Source organism: Rhinopithecus bieti, unplaced genomic scaffold, assembly GCF_001698545.2.
Source record: "Rhinopithecus bieti isolate Rb0 unplaced genomic scaffold, ASM169854v2 scaffold_18644, whole genome shotgun sequence".
Classification (NCBI taxonomy): Eukaryota; Metazoa; Chordata; class Mammalia; order Primates; family Cercopithecidae; genus Rhinopithecus; species Rhinopithecus bieti.
The window spans coordinates 1797584-1822162 of record NW_016809656.1 but is presented as its reverse complement, the minus strand read 5'-3'; positions in this window follow the sequence as shown (position 1 = coordinate 1822162).

Genomic DNA, 24579 nt, shown 5'->3' with positions numbered 1-24579 from the left:
TAAAACATGGGAAATATTTGAACCAGCAACTCAAGTTTATAATTCACTTTTTTAATAATTGAAGAATATCTCTTTCTTTTTTGGTATTTCACCTTCACGAGGTATGTTTATTATACAAGTATAACTAAAGTGTGAATTTATGTTTCCCTCACTCATAACTTAATGATTTATCAAAATACTTCTCTTTTGGATGAACTCGGCTGATTTTCCACTATTAATGGCAATACTTACTTTTATTCCTGCATGAGATGATTCTGTTGTGTAGTGTCCTTCTTCACATGTCTGTCAATTCCTTATCAAAAACTAAACAAATACAACCTCTTTACCTTTATTGTCCCTTTATCTTTTTCGTTATTGTAACTCTTATTAGTCAAATGTATATCAGGGTTAGAAGAATAAAGTAAGGCCGGGCGCGGCGTCTCACGCTTGTCGTCCCAGCACTTTGGGAGTCTGAGGTCAGGAGCTCAAGACCAGCCTGGCCAACATGATAATAGCCTGTCTATATTAAAAATACACACACACACACACACACACACAAAGTGAACTGGGCATGGTGGTGTGTGCCTGTAATCCCAGCTACTCAGGAGGCTGAGGCTCAAGAATGGCTTGAACCCAGGAGGCAGAGGTTGCAGTGAGCTGAGATCATGCCACTGCACTCCAGCCTGGGTGACAGAGTGAGATCCTGTCTTAAGCAGAAGAAGGAGAAGGAGAAGAAGCTAATTAGAAATTATAAAGACAATAAATTTCAAATAGTAATCTTAATTTCTCTTCTTAATTGACACCCTCCTCTTTATCTTTTGGCTATGGGTAGAAATAAAATGATTTGGATTATTGTGTAATATGCTTATGAAAAAGAAACCATACTTGTTTACATACAGAAATATTTCCATCCATTGTGAAAACTCATGGAATATATGGTTTTATTCGTAGGTTCCTTGAAGTTAAAGAAAGACACAGAATACCATTGCTTTGTCTATATTGCTTGACTTTCTAATTGATAAATTGAAAATATTTTCCTCTTTCAATACCAGGAGTGACCATATGCCTCTTTTCTAAGATGGAAGAAAAGAAGTTTATGTCCTCTTTATCCTTGCCAACTTCAATAAAATTGAAAGTAGTCAACAAGTACTTACATGATAATGAGTAAAAACACCATGCATTTAATTATTATAGATTACAAAATAGGTAAAAAAAACTACAATAGTTTCAACATTGCTATTTAATCTGACACCAAAAATAAATAGCATATTACTGTGTTAAAACTGTAGAGACTTGTCCATCTCAGGCGTTCACGAAAGCTGTCGATACAGAACTGTCACTCTTTTTGACACACCACTGACAACAAGCCTACCCCACAGAATGATGGAGACCTAATGCAATCAGAATTTCTAATCTCCCAGCGATCACACATTCTTTTTTTGAAACTCTGCCAGGAAATGTCTTCTTTGAGAAGGATGTTCAAACTTTTCATTACAGAACTTGAAACCACTTAAATTCACAACATTTTAGATACCCACATTTGCACTAAACTCAAAAGATCGGAGATAAACTCATATGGAGAGCTCCGAGTGTCACAAATAAATTATATACCATTACCATTTTTTTTTCTGTCTTGAACATTAAATGCTTCATCGGTGGTGATCACTGGTTTTGTATCAAGTTTGATTCAGCTGTCTCATTTATGTTGGGATGCTGTGCTTTAGTGGGATGTAATGAATAACTGAGTAAGAAGCAAGAATATGGAGCTCACTTGCTTGTGGTTCATGATTGATAGAGAAAAAATGTGCAGGAGGATGTATGTGAAGGTGTGTGTGCATGTCTGTCATTCTGTAGAAATGTATTTGCCCACTGTAATATAGGTATTGGGGCACAGGATTTATTGTCGTCTTTAAGTTCACTTGCATTGTATTCGGGGACAGTGCTGGGCTATAATAAACTATTGTGAAACAAACCCAACTTAACTAGTTTTAATGTATTTCTGCCTTCCCTGAAAATCCCCATTGAAAATGAATTTTAGGACGTTACCAAGAAGAAATAGCCTCTTTTATAATTATTCCACAATGCAAATAAACAACAAAACTCTACCCATTTCCTCAAAGACTCATTTAGACAGCTTTTGCTTATGTTCCAGAGCAAGATTTTAAAGCAATGATTGGCACCCTTTTTCTATAAAAGGCCAGCTAGTAAATATTTCTAGGTTTTGTGGGTCAGATTGTCTGTGTCGCACCTACTCAGCTTTGCCATTGTAGCATGAAAGTAGGATGATTGTATTCTAATTAAACATGACTTATAAAATTGAAGTGGGTTGGATTTGGTCTGTGGGTTCTAGTTTGTGAGATCGTGTATTAAAATATGAATAAGTTTAAGGTGTCAAATCTAAATATTCTCCATGAATAAAACACTAAAATAAGCAGGCATAATAAATCTATTCTCATTTACAATTATGTACCTTCATATTAGAGCCTATTAATATGAAAATGACTCAAATATATAAATATCACTACTTGTTACATTAATTGGAAAACATTATCTGCAACAATATTTCCAATTCATTTTCAGAAATCACAAAAGAGAATTAGGAGATTGATATAAAGGCAAAAGGTATTGTTACATTATTTAACTTGATTGTTTTTCTACTTCAATCTTACAAAAGTGTTCGGTACTAAAATAAAATTCTCCAATGAGTTAAATATGAGCATTACATATATAGTATGTTTCTTTTTAAAAATGAAAGAGTAATATTTGTTAAGTATATGTTAATAGGAGATCAAACAGTATCATATAGATTTATATCAGAATATAAATTTTTTAAACTAGTTATTTTTTTGACCAATATATAGAAAGAGAGGACAATTTGAGGGAAGGTAAATGGGCATAACTGTGAACATATAAAATGGGACACTGTCTACAAAACTCACTCACTCTCCACCTTCCCCTTCTTATTGTGTGACCTCTAGAAATTCCAACAATTTTGCAAGCACCTAATCCTTTGTATTAAGTCACTTTCTGTCACTAATATCAAGAATAGTTTCTGCTTTCGGCACTGAACTCTAACCTTTGCTAACGTTGAATATGCTATTACAAAACATTGTCAAACTGTAACCTGTGATAGTTGACTTCATGTCAACAGACTCAACAGACATGTAACAATAGTTGAACTGGTTGGGAAAACTGTGAATATTGATTTGGTTGCACGTCGAATACAGGTTTTAGCAAAGCCCTTCAAAAGAGATAAAGGTAGAGCAATTTAATGTGGCTCTGAAAAACAGCCTTTGCAGGAGATAAGGCTTCAAACCTTTCTCAAACACCTCTCATTAAGACATTTTGGCCAGACAAAGCATTAAAGATCAGACCTAAAGTGTTTCTATGGAAATCAAGTTTATTGTATCAAAGGACTTAAAGGTAGCCACAGTTAATTTGGGGGAGAGAGTGCTGAAACTAATAGTAGAATTAGGAAATAACTGACAGATTACTGATTTATGAACTGTACTTAACAAAGGCCTTTGCAATTACTTTCATGTGGAAACTGTATGCCAATAGATCAAAGGCTAAAATGTTTCCAAGGGAACTTGAACCATCAATTTGGTCTATAATGTCTGTGACTTTTAATCCTTAAAGCATCTCAAGAATATCAGGACTATAGCAAAAGAAGTGGACTCCAAACCTGTGCAGAAAATGCTTTAAGACACTCAGCTGAATAGAAGTTTTTCTGTTTATTATAGAATGAAAAGCTTTTCACAAATTCTTGCTGGCAGTGGCTGAAGTTTGTTCAAGAAAATTTTTGTCAATAGACACAAAGCACGGGCGATACATTAAGCCCTCTGTTAAGTACTAGGGTATACAAAGGGGTGTGGGGGTGTGTGTGTGTGTGTGTCTGTGTGTGTGTGTCTGTGTGTGTGTGTGTGTGTCTGTATGCCTGTGCATGCATACATGTGCATGTGCTGTATGCTTCCTAAAACTTTCAATTCAATATGCTGAAAAATCTTTGAGTATCATTCGTGATCCAACTTCCCCCAGAAAGTCTCTTCTGTTACTGGAGTTGTATTTATTCAGAAACATGTAGAATGGATTTTTATAAAATTTCATCCTCTGTGTCTTTACACTTGCTGTTCTTATTTAATTTCATATTTATTTTCATTTATATTATTAGAGATTTCTCCTCTTATCATCATATTTCTTCCAATGTGTTTTCATAATATATTTAAAAATTTTAAATCAACTATTGAGTTATAATTTATAGACAATAAACATACTCATTTGAACTACAGAGGTAAATTAATTTTGATGAAAGTTTACCTTTTGAAATCACAATAGTCATGATATCGAATATTACCACCATCCCATAAAGTCCCCAGTGACCTCTGCCAATCAGTCCTATCAATCCTCTCCCATGCTTCACTCAGGCTGTTATTAATTTGCTTTCTATCAATATGGTTAGGTTTATGTATTCTATAGTATTTATAAGTGAGTAAAACAGAATATATTCTTTTATGAATATTTTTTCCATGAAGCATAATCTTTTAGAGTTTCAGCCAGTTGTGTGCATCAATAGTGTGTTGCATTGTATAGATATAATACAATTTGTCTTTCATTCACCTCTTTAGTGAAATGCAGATTGTTTACAGTAACTATTATGAATAAAGGTGCCATAAATATCTGTGTTCAAATATTTCTGTGAAGGATATACATATATACAGAAAGAAAGAGATTTTTATATCTATGGTCATATATACATACAGTCTTTTTATTTATGGTAGTTATGTTCTATAAAGTCACCATGAGCCCTTAATTAGTGAATACTAAACATTACTCTTGGAGAAATACATGGTTAGGTCCCCACGAGGCTTTGGTCACATTTTCATTAATAATCAGTATATTATCTTGTTTTACATATGTTATTGTTTAGGGACACCTTATTTAATATGTATTGTTGATTCAGTAACATTGGACTCAAAACCAACAGTGCAATAAGTTAAGCCTGAGTGAAGCTAACCTAATACATACATGAATTTTCTCCATCAGGCACATCAGTGCATTCTTGCATTTAGAAACACTAGACAGTAATTCAGCACTACATTTGAGAACCATTTTAAAAGTGAAATCATCAACAAAAGACTAACAATATAAAAAAATGTGACACTAAATGAACCCTGAAACATACACTTGTTTACAGTATGAGAGCTGAAATCAGAAGGCAAATCACTGCCTTATTCATCCACAACTGGAAAAATGCATGTTAAGCTGCTCAAAATTTCACTGCTCTGTACATGTCCATGAATGGCCACGAAAGTACTACAAGTACTGATTTTAGGGTTCCAAATACATGTTAGTGAGTAGGTAAATTTGCAAATAGGAAATTCACAAATAATGAAGATCAAGTGTAATGTGTGTGTTTGTATATCTGTGAGTATATATTAGCTATATACCTATAAGAAGATTAAACTTTTGAACTGCTGGGTCCAGATAGTAAATACATATTTAATTTTTAATAACCTGCCAACCCTTTTTTTTAAATTTCAGACTTTAATCAGTAAAGTATGAGACGTCTATTTATTATGAATCTTACCCTACAGTTGATATTATCACTTGTATGACCCTACTTTTTAAATTTTTTGTTATTCAGATGTGTGTATTTAAGTGTGTGTAGTTGTAGGGGGGGTTATCTCATTATAAAATGTTCATCTTACAAATGTATTTGCTGGGTAAAAAAGCTATACATGTTCAATGGATACAAATAAATCAACTTTACTGAAGCTTCATTTAAATATCATGAAATGCATCCATTTTATGTGTATACTTGAGTAAGTTTTCATAAATGTATGACTCCATGAAACCACCAGTATTGAAAGGACAGACTGTAGAGGGAAGAAAACGTTGTTTTGTTTTTTTTTTCCTCTACTCTCATGCTTACCAAAGAACAATTCTATGATCAGATGTGTGGGGACTTTTCTTCACAAACCAAATAATTATCTAACAGACAACAACTGAGTGTCCTATAATTCAATTCATTTCTGATACTGTCTACACGAAGATGTTATCAGATCCCACGGCTTAAAAGCTCAGTCCCATAGCTTCCCCCACCAATTTCAGATGCCAATTTCAAGTGCCAGGTTGTGACCTGTGCTTCTGACAGTCCAACTATAAATTTGAACTCCCACGAATTCTCTCCCAGGATTCAATACTTTGCTAAAGCTGTTCCCAAAAATCAGGGGAACACTCCACATACATTTACTGGATTAACTTAAGGGACTGTATAAAGGATATAGATGAAGAACCAGATAAAGAGATGAATATGGCAAAGTATGGTGGGCAAGGGGGGACAATCCCAGAGCTTTCATGTCCTTCTTGTTGGCACCACCTCTCCAGCAACTTACAGTGTTTAGCAACCTGAGAATTCATCAAATCTCGTTGTTCAAGGGTTTTCAAATAGCTTAATTTTCACCCCTACCCTTTCCTATATGATAGCAGGTGGAGTTAAAAGTTCCAACCCTCCAACTGTCTAATAATTTTTTCTTTCTGATGAATGGCCACAACCTGAGGCTATCTAGAGGCCCTGCCCCAAGTCATCTCATTAGCATAAGCTCAGGTGTTATAAAGGGACTTGTGAATAACAAAAGACATTCCTATCACTAGGGAGTTTTAGGAGTTCTGTGACAGAAACCTAAGACAAAGAACAAATGTATTTTATATTTCATATTGTACCACACAGACATTTCTGTCACCCCCAGCAGTCTGCGTATTTCCCTTTGCTCACTTACCCTCAATTCCTTGTAAATGGGTCATGATGTGTACTGTTTCTTGTAGAAATGTGATATTTTCTAGAAGTTTTTAAATTTTTGCCTTTATGTTGATAGTGATGTGTTTATAGTGAGGTTAAGGTCAACATTTAATTTGTTTTTCCATATTGGTAGCTATTGTTCTTGCAACATCATGTTGAAAAGACTAGCCTTTGTCCTGGGTATTTTATCAAAACTCAGGTCTGTATGTTTCATTTTTTACTCCAATTGTCTTTAAAAATCTGGTTGTCTATCATTACACATTACACCAATACCACGTAGTTATGAAAAATTAAGTGTTATATTGTTATAGGTAGGTAAGCATGAGCAGGGCAGTAGAGGGCTCTCCCTCACCAGCTAGAATGTAGGGTGATGGTTTGCCGATTATTGCATTGCCTCTCTAAAAGTGATAAACTGGCAGCTGGCACCAGGGAAAGGCCATTTTCTGATGGTCCTCACTTGTTGCACAAAAGTGTTAATTGAATGCAGATGACAAGGAGAAGTAACGTCTTGGGCATACACATTAAGAGACAAAATGGTGGAGTATGACCTTCTGGGGGCACACCAGTGGCAAAGGGAAGAAAGCCTCAGATGAACATGTGTAAAACTTCCTAAACACACTGCACATGCTCACGTCCCAAGGTTAAGGAGGGCACTGCCCATGTGGGGAGCCCATCCTAAGGGAAGAATCATGGGAAAGGGATCAGCCTGTAGAGCCCTAGGATCAAGGTTAAACACCACACTTGACCTTCACGTGCCCACTTGGGTTTTTTCCAAGTGTACTTTCCTTTTTTTTCCTGTTATAAAGCCTTTTTAAATAAACTTCCACTCCAGCTCTGAAACTTGCCTTGGTCTATTTTTCTGCCTTGTGCCTCTCAGTCGAATTCTTTCTTCTGAGGGGTTAAGAATTGAGTTTGCTGCAGACCCATACAACTGGCCACTGGTAACTCAGATACCTGCCACTGGTAACATATGTGGTGCTGTGAGGCTCAGAAATTTGCCACCCCTAACAATGGTAAGATTGAACTCAAAGAATATGAGGCCGGGTGTGGTGGCTCACACCTGTCATCCCAGCACTTTGGGAGGTCTTGAGGTCAGGAGTTCCAGACCAGCCTGGTAAACACGGTGAAACTCTGTCTCTACTAAAAATAAAAAAAAATTAGCCAGGCGTGGTGGTGGGCACCCGTAATTCCAGCTACTTGGGAGGTTGAGGCAGGAGAATCACTTGAACCTGGGAGGTGGATGTTGCAGTGAGCTGAGATCATGCCACTACACTCCAGCCTGGATGAGAGAGAGACTCCATCTCAAAAAAAGAATATGAGACTCGCATTAGTGTCAAACATGTTTGGTTCTTTCTAAGTCTAAAATTATATGATTTCATTATGTCATTAATTCAACTAAAATTATGGAATGTTTAGTTTGTATTAGCTACTTTGTTCTGAAATGAAAATGAAAACAAGAAAATTGATTTCTCAAGACTTCAGAGTCTAAATATAAAACTACAAACTGTTAAAATAGAAATGAATACCAAATATTATGTAACGGAGAATGGAAAATGTAGGAATTAAATTTGCCTGTGTAAGTCAGAATGGCTTAAAAGACTACTCTTATAGTGGGATTTTCTTTCTCTTTCCGAGACAGAGTAAAGATGGGACTCAGCCCCTCCCTATACCCCACCAAGGACCTCTACTGCAGGCTAATTTGGTGGGGAGAAGGGGGCATGGCCAGCAGGGACCCCACCAGACCATAGAGATCTTGCACCATAAACCTTATTCAAGGTACCTAACTCACTAATTGTGACACCATAAGGAGGCTAAAATTAGCAGCTTCTGCCATAAATCTTACTAAAGGGAATTGAAATGTGGAGACCCATTGTAAATTTTACCAGCTGAAGATAACCCTATTACCCACAGGCTCAGAAGATCAAAATAATGATCAGTCTTTGCCCTTTGCCTCATTATAATATCAAAAATCACAGCCAGGGTAGAGATTTAACATGCTAATGAGACATGCAATACAGAAGAAGTATGTTATCAGACAGCACAGATACCAGAAGTTCTCCACTTCTAAATGCTTACATGTCACTTCCTTCCCTCTTCAGCTCATTTAAAATTACTCTCATGACTCTTCAGAGAGGCAGCAGAGAATTTTCTCTCTCTTACCCCTGGGCATAAGGTCAAATAAAGAATTGCTGGGAAAACGTCTTTGGCCTTGTGTCAATTTCTATTGCATTGACAGCACAAGAATTTGTGTTTGATAATATATTAATTGGGGCTCATATGAGATCGTGGGACATGCAGCGCTTTCTCTCATGATGGGAGAGATTTGCGGACTAAAAGGACTGCTGGACAAGCTCACTACACAGCTAGTGAGCTGCCGCCTGAACCTTTGATTCAGTGTCACCACACTGGTGACTCTTTCTTCAACCGCCAGAGCTCCTTGCCACCTCCACTAAACAATGCTCTTTTCCCTTCCCTTCCTCTCTCTCTTTACTCTCTTTTCCCCTTCCTATCTTTTCTGCCACTCAGGGTGCCCCTCCTCTCTTCCTCACTTCTTAACATGGAAAGTTGGATCTAAATGGACATCCATATGAGACAAGTTGAAACAGTCAACTCAGTTTTACCGGTCTGGAACACTTGACTATTTATTTATAAAGGACAGATTGAAACAGTTGATCTGGGTGTAACCAATCCCGTTGTCAGTGAGATGGTTTTCACTTCATCCTTCACATTAGTTGGTTTGGGCTTGAGTCCCAAGAAATACATCTTTCTCTCTCCCCCCGGTTTTTTCCCTCTCCTTATATACCCAGATTTTGATTTTGTATCTTTGTGTAAAACTCCTCATTAATACTTTGCTTCTCTTTGCCACACTCCTGGCCTTCAGGAAGGCACCAGGCACACCTGAGTGTGACAGTAATTATTGGTTTTCTGCACAATTAAAAAAAAAGTTCAGAATCCTAATAATCTGCAACTACAGAGTTAAGTCTTCTAACATTCTCTATCTCCCCGTATTTCTTTTCTGCCTGCTTTGAATCTGCTGTTGTTAAGCTGCTGGTGCTGAAATAAGACTCAATATTTATGGTTTAATTGAAATGTAAACATTTAAAACTTGTTTAAAACTAAAGAAAAAAGGGGTAAAAGAGAATTTTAAAACCAAACTACCATACAGACTGCTTTATCCAAATTGTGGTACACAGCTTTCCTTAGATTATCTATCAGGACAGACAAAGTTTAGCCATATGAACAGGTTACAATTTTGTTACAAAAATAATTTAAATCCAACTATCTTTTATACAATGGTGAGTTCATATTGCCGTATTTTATAAAATGGCTAGAATTCCAAGGTAAAAGCCATTGAATCTTTGTTTATGAGAGTGTCCACATGTTTAGATGTGTTTATGTACATGTATTACGATACATGTTTTGTCTAGCAGAATACCAAATTGGCTTATCAGTAAATGAGTGAGTTCTCACAGCTTAAATCCATTGCTCTTTTGTTTCATATGACTTCAACTATTGTTGATAAATACAGACAGTTTTAAAGATCTTCGGGAAAATAAAATTAAAAACATCTTCAGTATTTAATCTTGGTCTAAATTAAGCAGGTCAGAGACTTTGTTCACAAGATGCTTTAAGGTCATAAACTGATTCTATGACATAGTTGATAATTGTTTCCCTTGTCAGTTTTACAGCCATTGGAATCTAGGTAAGGCCTAGAGACATGTGAAGTTACCCATGTACCCTGGCTAGGCTGGGAAGACTCAGATACTGTCTACAGCTCTGTCCTTGTTCTGGGCTCTGCAATCTGATACACGGTTAAAATTTTTACTAACCAAGCTTTTCACTAAAAGTAAAAGTTTAAGAGATAACATTGTAACATTTCTAAGTGAGACTACTGGAAAACAGTTTTACATTTAAAGTATGTAAAGTAAAATGTGTTTTAATAAAAGGTCATAAGAAGGTATGGAAATACAGCTTTTGTTATAGGAAAATAATTTTCTTGAATTTAGAGACTTATAAGGATCATCCTAAATTCAAAGAAGAATACTACAGAACTAAAGTTTTAGTAGGTTATAAAAGATTTATAAAAGTATAATCTTATAAGGAAAGTTAAGTGTGAAAAAAAGCTAGCCAAAATTTGAAGGTGATTTTTCAGGGTTTTTTTTCTGTCTTTATTAGGTCTTGTTATTTGGAAAGCTGAGTCAACCTTGTATAAATAACTAAAGGATTTCACTTTTTTGAAATTTTTGAGTTAGCGCTTTGGCTAAATAAATAACCTGACATCTTATTTTGTGATATTGAGTGTTTTAAACCTTTGATATTTGACAAAATTTCTAAAATCAAGTCAAAAAAGAAATGTTTGGCTTATACGACATATTAAAATTATACAAGAAGCATTGTCAAATGTAAAATAGTGTTTGGCTTTGTTGGAGAAATGTTTGAATAAATGTATTATTAATATATGTTCCAGAATTCCACAGGACTCTGTTATTTTGGGTGTGTCTCAATTATAGTATTTTCAGTAATAATTATGTTTATGTTAAATTGTTGTACACCATAAAGTAACCAAATTTTATTTTCAGTTGTGTCATTAACCATGGTTGTTCTGAGATTTTTGTCATCTGCAATTGTTGTTTTACTTTTGATCCTTCTCAAAAGTGGTTTTAAAATCAGCTGTAGGTCTCTGACAGTTGCTCTTGAATGCACATTTCTAATAACTAGAGATTGGGCCATTAGGATAGAGCGAAAAAACTTCAAAGTCTCTCTTGGAGCACTAATATGTTCTTAAATATGGAGTAAAACAAGAGTTACCTGCATAAACCAACCAATAGAAGATTTTTAAAAAATCTTCTTATGACTTTGTTTTCTCTAATTGCCATTGCTTTTTTGTTTTGTTTTGTTTTGCTTTGTTTTGTTTTGTTTTTCAGAGCCAAAATATTTTTTGGATTTTTTACAGCTTTCAACAATAGAGAAAAATATACTCCTAGAAGCAAAATGTAGAACATACTTCTTTATCTCTACTGAATTTCTCCAGAATATAAAAACTATTTTTGTGTATTCTTAACTTATGTCAATACAGTTTTTTGCATAAGTGAAATAAGAATCTCTTTTCTTTTCTAACAAGACACATTTCTAGAATTTTTTTTTTTTTTTTTTTTTTTTTTAACCAAAGCTTTAACTGCAATGACATGCTTTATGAACAGAAGTTGACTTACATTGCTGATAAAAACCCTTTGGAGAAACTGGCCTCACACCTTGTGTATACAGTCCTTCTACAGGATTTCTCACCTGTGGTAAGTAAAGAATGGCACTTTCTAACAGGTCTAGAACCCCAAGTTATTTTTTTTATTTTTATTTATTTATTATTTTTTTTTGAGACGGAGTCTCGCTCTGTGGCCCAGGCTGGAGTGCAGTGGCCGGATCTCAGCTCACTGCAAGCTCCGCCTCCCGGGTTCACGCCATTCTCCTGCCTCAGCCTCCCGAGTAGCTGGGACTACAGGCGCCCGCCACCACGCCTGGCTAGCTTTTGTATTTTTTAGTAGAGACGGGGTTTCACCGTGTTAGCCAGGATGGTCTCGATCTCCTGACCTCGTGATCCGCCCGTGTCAGCCTCCCAAAGTGCTGGGATTACAGGCTTGAGCCACCGCGCCCAGCTAGAACCCCAAGTTATATTGGGACTTCAACAGGACAGGCATTCACCCAATTCATGCAGGTACTTGCAGGCACAGATAAATCTATGGTTGGCTCAAGGCTTGAAAATGTCTAATCTGAGATTCCTTACAAAACAGAGTTTCAGCAAAGCAAAGTTGAAAAAAAAAAAACAGAAAGACTATAAATCTATATGTCAAATAATTTTTCTTGGTACACTTTATGCAATTAAGCAAGGCAAGTATAATAATATTAAAACTTATTTTGCAAACAAATTGGTCCTATCATTGGTCTTTAGTTTTGTCTAAAAGTTGGAAACTGGAGAGAGAAAATTATGTTTCAAAAAACACTATAATACAACTGTTACTAGATATCAGTCTTTTCCATTGTTTTTGAGCTTTTAATTTTTTTTTTATAATTTAGACTACATCTCAAATTATTTTTGGGCTACCAGTCTCCTAACTTACATTTTCAAGGTTTTCTGCAGGCCAAAATAGCGCTAAAGGCTGAAGCTTATTTCTTATAATACAGATGAACCCACAGAGGACCTCAAGTATCTGTTCAAGAAGGCCAGTTTACAGATAAATGTGGTAGGTGTCTCTAAGTCTGATGGTTTTCCTCATGATCTTGATTGTCTTGCTGATAATTTGTAACTTTGCTTAGCCCACTCCCCTGGACAAAAATCTCCTTTCTCCTTGTTGGGTATAGGGAAATAGACCATGCTGCTCAGCAAGGCTGTAATCCCCTTCCTTCTCTTGACTGTTAGAAGGGAAGAAGATAGCAGTTTAATGCCTTGATCCTAACAATACTGGCAGTGATTGGGTTGTGGTATATAGCACACCACCCCACCAAAAAATCGAAGTATTCTCCAATAACCGTGATAGTATTTATCAGCCAAAAAGAAAGTCAAAGCAAGCAATAGGTATTCTAATTGACAAAATAGTAACCTTAATTGATTCCTTGATAGGACTAGCCAGGGAAATAGTTTACAAGAATACTGTCACACAAAATGTTACAGTCATTATGTCCACAGTGGCAGCTGCAAGGGGACAGAATTTTAAACTCATACAAAAGTCGGTAGATTTCCCTGGCTTCAATGATCCTCGACCATCAATTAACCTTGGATTACTTACTGACTAAACAAAGAGCATTATATGCTAATATAAATACATCCTATTATTTCTACATTGATGTTACTAGGGAAATAGAACAAAGGACGGGACTCATCCTCCAATAGGCTACATGGTTGTTGTTATGGTTTGGCTGTGCCTCCACCCAAATCTCATCTTGAATTGTAGCTTCCATAATTCCCACATGTTGTGGGAGGGACCCAGTGGGAGACAATTGAATCATGGGGACAGTTTCTTCGCTACTGTTCTCTTCGTAGTGAATAAGTCTCAGGAGATCTGAAGGTTTTATAAGGGGAAACCCCTTTCACTTGGTTCTCATTCTCTCTGGTCTGGCACCATGTAAGACATGCCTTTACCTTCCACCATGATCGTGAGGCCTCCCCAGCCACGTGGAACTGTGAGTCCATTAAACCTCTTTTTGTTTATAAATTACCCAGTCTTGTGTATACCTTTATCAGCAGTGTGAAAATGAACTAATATAGTAAATTGGTACCAATAGAGTAGAACACTGCTGTTAAGATACCTGAAAATGTGAAAGTGGCTTTGGAACTGGGTAAAAGGCAGAGGTTGGAGCAGTTTGGAGGGCTCACAAGAAGACAGAAAAATGAGGGAAAGTTTGGAATTTCCAAGAGACTTGTTGAATGCCTTTGATCAAAATACTGATAACAGTATGGACAATGAAAACAAGTCCAAGGTGCTCTCAGATGGAGATGAGGAACTTGTTGGGAACTAGAATAAAGTTGACTCTTGTTATGTTTTAGCAAAGTGACTGGTGGCATTTTGCTCCTGCTCTAGAAATTTGTAGAACGTCAACTTGGGAGATGATTTATCTGGTTATCTGGTAGAAGACATTTCTAAATTTCTAAATTTCTAAGCAGCAAAACATTCAAGAGGTGTCTTTGGTGTTGTTAAAAGCATTCGGTTTTAAAAGGCAAGCAGAATAAAGGTTTGGAAAATTTGCAGCCTGATGATGCCATTGAAAAGAAAAACCAATTTTCTGGGGAGAAACTGAAGCTGGCAACAGAAATGTGCAAAGTAAAGAGGAGCCAAAAGTTAATCACCAAGACAATGGGAAAAAATGTCCTCAAGACATGTCAGAGACCTTTGTGGCAGCTCTTCCCATCACAGGCTAAGAGACAAAGGAGAAAAAAATGGTTTTGTGGGCCAGGTCCGGGGCCTCGCTGCTGTGTGCAGCCTAGGGATTTGATGCCCTGCATCCCAGTCACTCTAGCCATGATCTGTGGCCTCAGAGGGTGCAAGCCCCAAGCCTTGAAAGCTTCCACATGGTATTGAGCCTGTGAGTACATAGAAGTCAAGAACTGAGGTTTGGGATCCTCCACCTAGATTCCAGAGGATGTGTGGAAATACCTGGATGTCCAGGAAGACGTTTGATGCAGGGACAGGGCCCTCATGGAGAACTTCTGACAGCCCAGTACAGAAGGGAAATGTGGGGTTGGAGCCTCCACACAGAGTCCCAACTGGGGCACTGCCTAGTGGAACTGTCAGAAGAGGGCCACCATCCTCCAGACCCCACAACGCTAGATTCACCTACAACTTGCACTGTGCACCTGGAAAAGCCACAGATACTCAATGCCAGTGCAAGAAAACAGCTAACATGTGGGCTGTACCCTGCAAGCTACAGAGGCGGAGCTGCCTAAGACCATAGGAACTCACCTCTTGCATCAGCGTGACCTGGATGTGAGACATGGAGTCAAAGGAGATTTAAGATTTGACTGCGTGCTGGATTTTGGATTTGCATGGGGCCTGTAGCCCCTTTGTTTTGGCAAATTACTCCCATTCTGGATGGCTGTATTTACCAAATATTTGTGCCTCCATTGTGTCTAGGAAGTAACTAACTTGTTTTTGATTTTATGAGCTCATAGGTAGAAGGGACTTGCCTTGTCTCAGATGAGACTTTGGACTGTGGACTTTCGAATTAATGCTGAAATGAGTTAAGACTTTGGAGGACTGTTGGAAAGGCATGATTGGTTTTGAAATGTGAAGACATGAGATTTGGGAGGGGCCAGGAGTGGAATAATATGATTTGGCCGTGTCTCCATCCAAATCTCATCATGAATTTCAGCTCCCATAATTCCTACGTGTTGTGGGAGGTAATTGAATCATGGGGGCACTTTTCTCCCTACTGTTCTCTTGGTAGTGAATAGGTTTTATGAGATCTGATGGTTTTGTAAGGAGAAACCCCTTTCACTTGGTTCTCATTCTGTCTTGTCTGGCACCATGTGAGACATGTCTTTCACCTTCCACCATGGTTGTGAGGTCTCCCCAGCCATGTGGAACTGTGAGTCCATTAAACCTCTTTTTGTTCATAAATTACCCAATCTTGGGTATGTCTTTACCTGCAGCATAAAAATGGACTAATACAGCTATATACTTTTAATAACCCCTCTGCTAAATCCATCTGAGACTCTATTAAAAAAATCTACCAAGCATTAGTAGTTCCTGCCTTTTCTGAGACCAATGATAATCATTTTATTATTACTTTTTCTGGCCCCTGTCTTTTTACCTTTTGGTAAAGTTTATATCTTCCAAGCTTCAACAGTTCCACATGTAGCTGATGAAGACAAAATCATTTCAACTCATACCATCCCAAGGGGAGTCTAGTCACTATAAATCAATAGATCGGTCAGTAAGACATTTGCAGAACTTTCAAAGTTAGTCAAGGTCTATAGTTTGGCTCACCAAGAAGCAACTCCAGAAAATGAAACCTCTGATTCTTTTCATTAAGAATAAAGAGCATAAAATCTCTCAGGGGGAAATGAGACAGATGAGGGATGGGACTCATTCCCCAACCCTTTGCCTTACTGAAGACTTCTAGTGCAAGCTGGTGGTCGGATGGAGCATGAGCGGCAGGGGCCCCAACCAGACCATCCAGACCCTGCATCATAAATCTTAAGGCTCCTTACCCATTGATTGTAGGACCTTGAAGAGACTAAAATTAGCAACTTCCACCATAAATCTTACTCAAGGGAGTTAAAAAGCAGAACCCTACCACAAATTTTACAGAAGGGGGATAACTCTATCTGCCACGTGCACACAAGACCAGAAGAATGACTAGTATTTCCCTGTTGTTCATTATAATACTAACCCCCCCACCCCGGGGTGCAGACATAACATACTAATGAGATATGCTATGCATGAAGAAGTATAGTACCAGAATGTACATTTGCCAGAAGTTCCCTGCCACTACATGCTTAAACGTTATTACCTGCCTGCTTTAGCCTCTTCAAAATTACTCTGATCTCTTTGGGTGGCCAGTCAGAGAATTGTCTCATGTACTGCCTTCCTTATGTCTGGACATAAGCTCCAGTAAAGCTTTGGGAAAACTCTTTTGATCTTGAGTCAATTTCTATTGCATTGAGAGCCCAAGAACCTGTGTCCCCACCCAAATCTCATCTCAAATTGCAATCATGGGTTGAGGGAGGGACCCAGTGGGAAGTGATTGGATCATGGGGATGGTTTTCCCCATGCTGTTCTTGTGATAGTGAGTTCTCATGAGAGCTGATGGTTTTAAAGTGCAGCACTTCTTCATGTGCTCTCTATCTCCCTCACCTTCCACCATGTGAGATGTGCTTTGCTTCTCCTCTCCCTTCTGCTATGATTGTAAATTTCCTGAGGCCTCCCCAGCCAGGCAAAACTGTGAGTCAATGAAAACTCTTTTATTTATAAGTTACCAAGTCTCAGGGTAGTATTTTTATAGCAGTGTGAGAACTAACTAATACAGTAACATTCCTGTCATGCAACTTAAATGCACAATAATGTAATCATCTTTGTTGGGCTTTCTGAATTCTGGTGTAGGAAGACCATGAAGCAAACATGTTTGTTTCAGTAATCCAATTAAGATGATTACAGGTCTAATTTTAATTCAGAGCTGGTTTAATAAAAAATAACAAATATATTTGAAATTAATCTAGGTGGTAAAAATTAATAGAAGTTAATGCACTTTGGATAAGTATACTGCAATGGTGAAGAAGAGAAATTACCAAGGAAGATGAACTGGTTTGCCATAAACTTTGATTATAATATGAGAAGGAGGATGTATACCAATTGATAGTTTAGAACATCATACAGTTGGGGTTCTTGTAGGTATTTATGGAACTGCCACTGGGTCATTGTAATTAAATGTTTGGGAAAGACAAGCAGCCTTTTAAATGCCAGTGGGGCATCGCTAATCAACTATTCCAGAAGTTATCTCATTAAGCAAGTAAGCTAGATCATAAATGTATTATGCCACACTAATATCATTGTCTTTGAAAGATACATGAATATTTAGATAGATAGTATTTTAAAATTCTATCATTCCTATATTATCATTTAATTTGGGTGTAGATTTTGCAGTTTACTTAATCATGAACATGCTCTGGGATTGAGAACTCCACAGATTTGATTCAATTATAAGAATCATATAAAGGTAGAAAATTGTTTCATGGTTGTTTGTAACACCATCTACTTCAAGGTTAACTTTTTCATCATTTGTGAGTTTTATCTCAAGAATTCAGTTAAGCAATTGTTTGAAAACATGCATGAATAAAAAATAAACTTATAATATTTTAACACTTTGAAGGTATCTATGTTTCCACTACTTAGGAGTAAATAAAACAGTTTTTAGAACATGTATAATTTAGAGTCCTTGATTTTCATAAGGAAGCATTATTTAATTATTCTACTTGCCTGATACTCATAGCATATAAACATTACTTCAATGGAAAACATTAAATCTCTTTGGCTTAAATGCCTACAGATAATATCAAGTATGATTTATCTCTCACAAGCCTATTATACATGTTTAGGAAAGACATTAAAAAAACAGTATTTCAAACAATTAATGCTGTAGTTGTGTTAAGCTGCATAACTGAATCAATCCATATCATCAATATGCTATGCTGCATAATTCTGTTATTTCAGTGACTGTTTTAAAATTCTCCACCCTTGACATTCTAATCTGCCATTGTATTGGTTTTAGTAATAATAAAATAGTAAATATTTCTTAAAATTGTTGATGTGCCACACGTTCAGCTTAACCTTGGTATTAATTAACTCGTGAGTCTTCAAAATAGGTTATTTAATCTCTAGAAGTGCAGAAAGATTTCTAAAAAAATGTGTCTTGCATGTTGCAATATTTAATTTTAAATATTTCAATTTCTTTGTGTGCAACTTTCAAATGTAACATTCCCTAAGACTGATATTTCTTAAAACACCTATACTTGGCCAGGCGCAGTGGCTCATGCCTATAATTTCAGCACTTTGGGAGGCAGAGGCAGGGAGACGACCTGAGCCCAGGAGTTTAAGACCAGCCTGGGCGACATGGTGAAACCCCGTCTCTTCAAAAAAAGAAAAATTATCTGGGTTTTGTGGAGCATGCCTGTAGTCTCAGCTATTTTGGGAAGATGAGGTGGGAAGATCACCTGAGTCCAGAGAGGTTGAAGATTGCACCATTGCACTCCAACCTAGGGAACAGAGTAAGACCTTGTCAAAACAAAACAAAACAAAACAAAAACAAAAATAAAAAATCCCTATCACTCATTCCCCTGTTCTCTTTCCCTTTTACAATAGTTGTTTGCCATATTTTGAAACTAAAGATAGAATTTGTCACTTTCCACAAATCATAAAATGGTTCACAAAAAGAATATTTCAAAATACTTGTTATATATTAAAAGTAATAATATGCATATTCAATATCTTATTTAACAAATAATTTTCACCAATTGAGATGGCTGACATTGTTTTCAAAAGTTTGTAGAGGAAGACTTGAATAATTGTCAGTTGATAGATTATTAAAAGTAATATTTGAGAGGTGGCAAGAAGATTTCTCCAACCACACACACACACACACGCACACATACACACAGCTGAGTTTTCAACAAAATCGTAAGTTTTCTGTAACTCATTAAAGAGTTAAAGTCACAGTAAATAATGTATCCTGAAATTGAAATACAAATCCTGTCAAGGAGAGACTGTATACAAGCACTTACACATCTAAGGCAGTGCATTGGAGAAAAGAACGCCAAGTACACATAAAATGTGGTAAGAACAATACAGTTAAATTGTTAACAAAATTGCTAAATGCTGGCTTCGGGCTAGGATGAGAGTATAGAAAACTGAGCCACAGACAAAATGAAAATTTATACTCACTCAAAGACTCTTCTCCAAAAACCTCACGATTGGCTCACAAGAAACATTGGCTGACAGAGGGACAGAAAATCCCTCTTGCTGCAGACCTAGGAGAGGAAAGCATCAGGCCCTGGGAGAAAGAACTAACAAGCTCCACCCATAGTCTTCACTACAGAAGACTTAAACTACTAGGAAGCAAACTCTGTCACCCTAATGGCAGATGGAGAAAATCCGTTGGAACAAAGAGGAGGGGAAATATAATGAAACACTTCTATTCCTAGGAAAGAGACAGGAAACACTTTTGGGGCCAAATCATTGGAGGTACCCAATCACTGTATAGGAGCAGGATCAATTAGAAAGTCCCATTGTCAAGATTCAGAGACATAGGCCCTGAATATAGGTAGATACAAGGCCTGATTAAATTTAGGCTGAGTGAAACAACAAAAAACACTCTGCTATCCCCACCCTATTTCAAAAAAGCTAGCAAGTTCTAGGGAACATACCACAGCAGCCTACCAATGAGTTAGACAAGAGAAGAAGAGCAAGTCTTTCTGAAAAATCAGGCTCATAGGAACAACTTAAAGCTCAGGGTGAAATGGGATCTTTATGTAGAACTCTTGAGTACCCAGCCCCTGACCAGGTAAAGCCAGAGGATTTGAATCTAATAATGCACTGAGGTTAATCATACGAAAACCTAAACTTACCCAGAAAATCTCAGATTGTGGTATTCTCCATTTAAAAAGTCACTTAATAGTTGACATTTTTTTTCTTATTGCTTTTTCTACATGCTTGCTACTCAGAGCAATGTTGATCAGTTATCATTCTCTGATGTTTCCTCTGAAAGATCAGACCTGCATTATAGGTCATTAAAGAATTGCTAAGAAGAACATTGAGGAAAGGCTGCTGGCATAAGTTGAAAGGAAGATGGGGTGAATTGTATGGGTTCCTTGTACTATATGGCCTTGTCTGCTTGTGATAATGTAAAGTCTAGATTCAGAGATGAATATTCCTAATTGCATAGGCCAACCTGTCACTGACTCAGAAGGGAGGATATAAAGAACCTGAGAATGACTGAATCTTTTTGCCATTAAACCTCTAACTATAACATGCTTAAACTAGAAATTATTAATAGAATGATATTTAAAAGATATTTATATATTTAAATTAAACAACATATGTGTAATTAAATAATCAAAGAATATATGAGGCATATTATATTTTAATTGAATAAAAATGAAAGCCAAATATATTAAAATTGATGGTGTGCAATGAAATGATAGCACTGAATGCTTATTTAGAAGACAGTCCTCACACAGATGATCTAAGTTTGTTAAATAATCTAGAAGAAAAGAAGAGCAAATAAAACCCTAAAAGGGCAAGAAAAGAAATATCAAAGAATAATTTATCTGTGAAATTTTTTTTAAAAGTCTAAAAGGAGAAGAAAATCAAAGAAAGCAAAAACTGGTTCTTTGAAAATATCACTAAAATTGAAAAAATTCTCACCAGAGTCATCACAAAAAATCAAACATAAAAACCACAAATACTAGGAAGAAAAGAAGATAAATTACCACACATCTTACCAATATTAAAAGAATAGTAAGGCCTGGTGTGGTGGCTCACGCCTGTAATCTTAACAACACTTTGGGAGGCCAATGGTGGGTAGATTGGTTGAGCTCAGGAGTTTAAGAATAGCCTGAACAACATGGTGAAATATCATATCCTCAAAAAATATCTCCCCTGAATTTAGCCGGGAGTGGTGGTGTATGCTTGTAGAACCAGCTGCTCAGAAAGCTGAAGTGAGAGGAACACTTGAGCCAAGGGAGGTCGAGGCTGCAGTGAGCCATGATAGCACCACTACATCCCAGCCTGGGCAACAGAGTGAGACCCCATCTCAAAAAAAAAAAAAAAAAAGAGAGAGAGAGACAATAAGAAAATATAAGTAAATTAATGCCTATTGACTAGAAAATTTCAAGGAGATGATATAATTCCTTAGAAGTTCAAAACTAGCAATTCTCATTCAAGAAGTAATCTGAATAGTTCTACATGATTTTAAATATCTACATGATAATGACATTAAATCTTTGTTCAAAAATATTTAAACTAAGGAAACCCCAGGCCATATGCCCTTCCTGGTGAATTCTATCACAAATTTAAAGAACGAAAAGTATCAATCCTGTATAAACTCTTCCAGAAAATGAAAAAGGATAAAATCTTTTCTAAATTATTTTAGAAGACTATTCCTTCCTCATTCAAAATTTAGACAAAATCTAATAAAAAATTACAGATTGATGTCCCTCATGGACATATATACAACATTTTTAAATAAAATATAGCAATACATAAAATACAAAATTCAGTTACATGTAAAAAGGATAATACAATACATTGTAACCAATCTTGGCTTATCCCAGAAAGGCAAAGCTGGTTCAATATTTGAAAATCAAACTACAGAATTCGCCATAACAGACAAAAGATGAAAACACATATAATAGATGCAGCAACATCCTCTAACAAGACTCAACATTCATTTATAATAAAAAGTCAAAGCAAACTAAGAATAGAGAGTAGTATCTTCAATCTGGTCAACAACACCAAAAGCAATAAACAAACTACAGTTAACATCGCTAAGACTGATTTTTCCCAAAGTTTGGAAAAAGGTAAGAATATATACTCTCACTAGTAAGTAAATACTTCTATTCAGTATCATACTGGAGGTCATAGCTAGTGCATAGACAAAAAAAACATGGATAAAAGGTATATGTACTGGAAGGGAAAAATTAAAATTGTCTCTTTGCAGCTAACATTTTTTATGTAAAAAAATCTCAGGATTTACAAAAGAAAAGCTATTTGAATTAATAAGTAAATGTAAGGGCTTCACAACATGACAGCATGCAAAATCAATATGCAAAAATCAATTATACTTTTAAACACTAACAAATTAATTGAAAATTAAAAATTTTAAGTACCACTTACATATTACCAAATATATGAAATAGTTATGTATATCAAGATATGTAAAAAGATCTGTATGCTGGAAACGACAAAACATTGATGAAAGAAATCAAAAGAGCAATACAGATACGTACTATTTTACATATTGGAAACCACAATTGTATCAATCTCCCCTGTCCGCATTATGAATACATTGCAATCTCAATAAAAATGAAGGCTGAAATTGTTTTTATAGAAATCAACAAATACCTTTGAAAGAAAGTAGAATATCCAATATAAATTGAGAAAGAACTAAGTTGTCAGCCTTACACTGCACAATTTCTAGAGTTAATCTAACTTTATAGTAGACTAGATATAGTTTGTATTGGCAAAAGAATAAACAGATATCAACAGAACAAAATAAAAAGTCTGGAAATTGATCCATAGATGTAGTCAATTAATTTCAATAATTTTGTCAAATTCTGTTATGGATGCAGAGCAACTAGAATTCTTATAGCTTGACAGTGGAAATCCAAAATAATACAGTCATTTTGGGAAACAATTTGACAGTTGATTATACAGTCAAACATCCACTTAACATGTGTAGCAACAGTTTTCCTTCTAAATATTAGCCAAGTGACATGAAAATCTATGACCATTTCAAAATCTATATAGGAATGTTTACAGCAGCTTTAATAGCAATTACCGAAAACTGGAATCACTCCAAATGGCCTACAACTGCTTAATGGATAAGCCATTAAGGTACATCATAAAATGGAATTACTCAACATTAAAAATCACACACTACTGATACATGCAACATAATTGAACCACAAATATATTATGCTAAATGGCAGAAAGACTAAACATGGTTGTACACAGTATGATCCATTTCCATGACATTGAGGAAAAGGAAAACCTTTAAGAAAATAGATGACTATTTGCCTGAGGCTGTGACTAAACAACAGTTTTACCAACTAACATCCACAGAAAGATTGAAGGGCAAAGACAATTGAGCTGTCCTAGATCTGGTCATGGTTACATGACAGTATATGTTTTGGAAAACTCACAAAATTGAACACAAAACCAGTGACAGTTTACAATCTGTAAATTGAATCTCAATTAAAAATATAAAAAATGATATTCATTGATAAACTAATATGTGATTTTGGCTAAAATCTTGGAAGAAATTTAAAGAGTTTTGATATTGCCATAATGAAATTCCTTTTGTTTCTATATACTTATTTATTTGAACAATATTTTCTAGCTGCTTGTATTATAAAACTGAACTATAGAAATAGAATTTTAATTAAATTGATCTTATTGCACCATTAAGTGAAAATTTATCATGGATGCACAAATTAATTGTGAAATGCAAAAGCATAAATTTTAAATAAATTTATCATGGATGCACAAATTAATTGTGAAATGCAAAAGCATAAATTTTTAAATGAATTTATCATGGATGCACAAATTAATTGTGAAATGCAAAAGCATAAATTTTTAAATAAATTTATCATGGATGCACAAATTAATTGTGAAATGCAAAAGCATAAATTTTTAAATAAATTTATCATGGATGCACAAATTAATTGTGAAATGCAAAAGCATAAATTTTTAAATAAATTTATCATGGATGCACAAATTAATTGTGAAATGCAAAAGCATAAATTTTTAAATAAATTTATCATGGATGCACAAATTAATTGTGAAATGCAAAAGCATAAATTTTTAAATAAATTTATCATGGATGCACAAATTAATTGTGAAATGCAAAAGCATAAATTTTTAAATAAATTTATCATGGATGCACAAATTAATTGTGAAATGCAAAAGCATAAATTTTTAAATAAATTTATCATGGATGCACAAATTAATTGTGAAATGCAAAAGCATAAATTTTTAAATAAATTTATCATGGATGCACAAATTAATTGTGAAATGCAAAAGCATAAATTTTTAAAT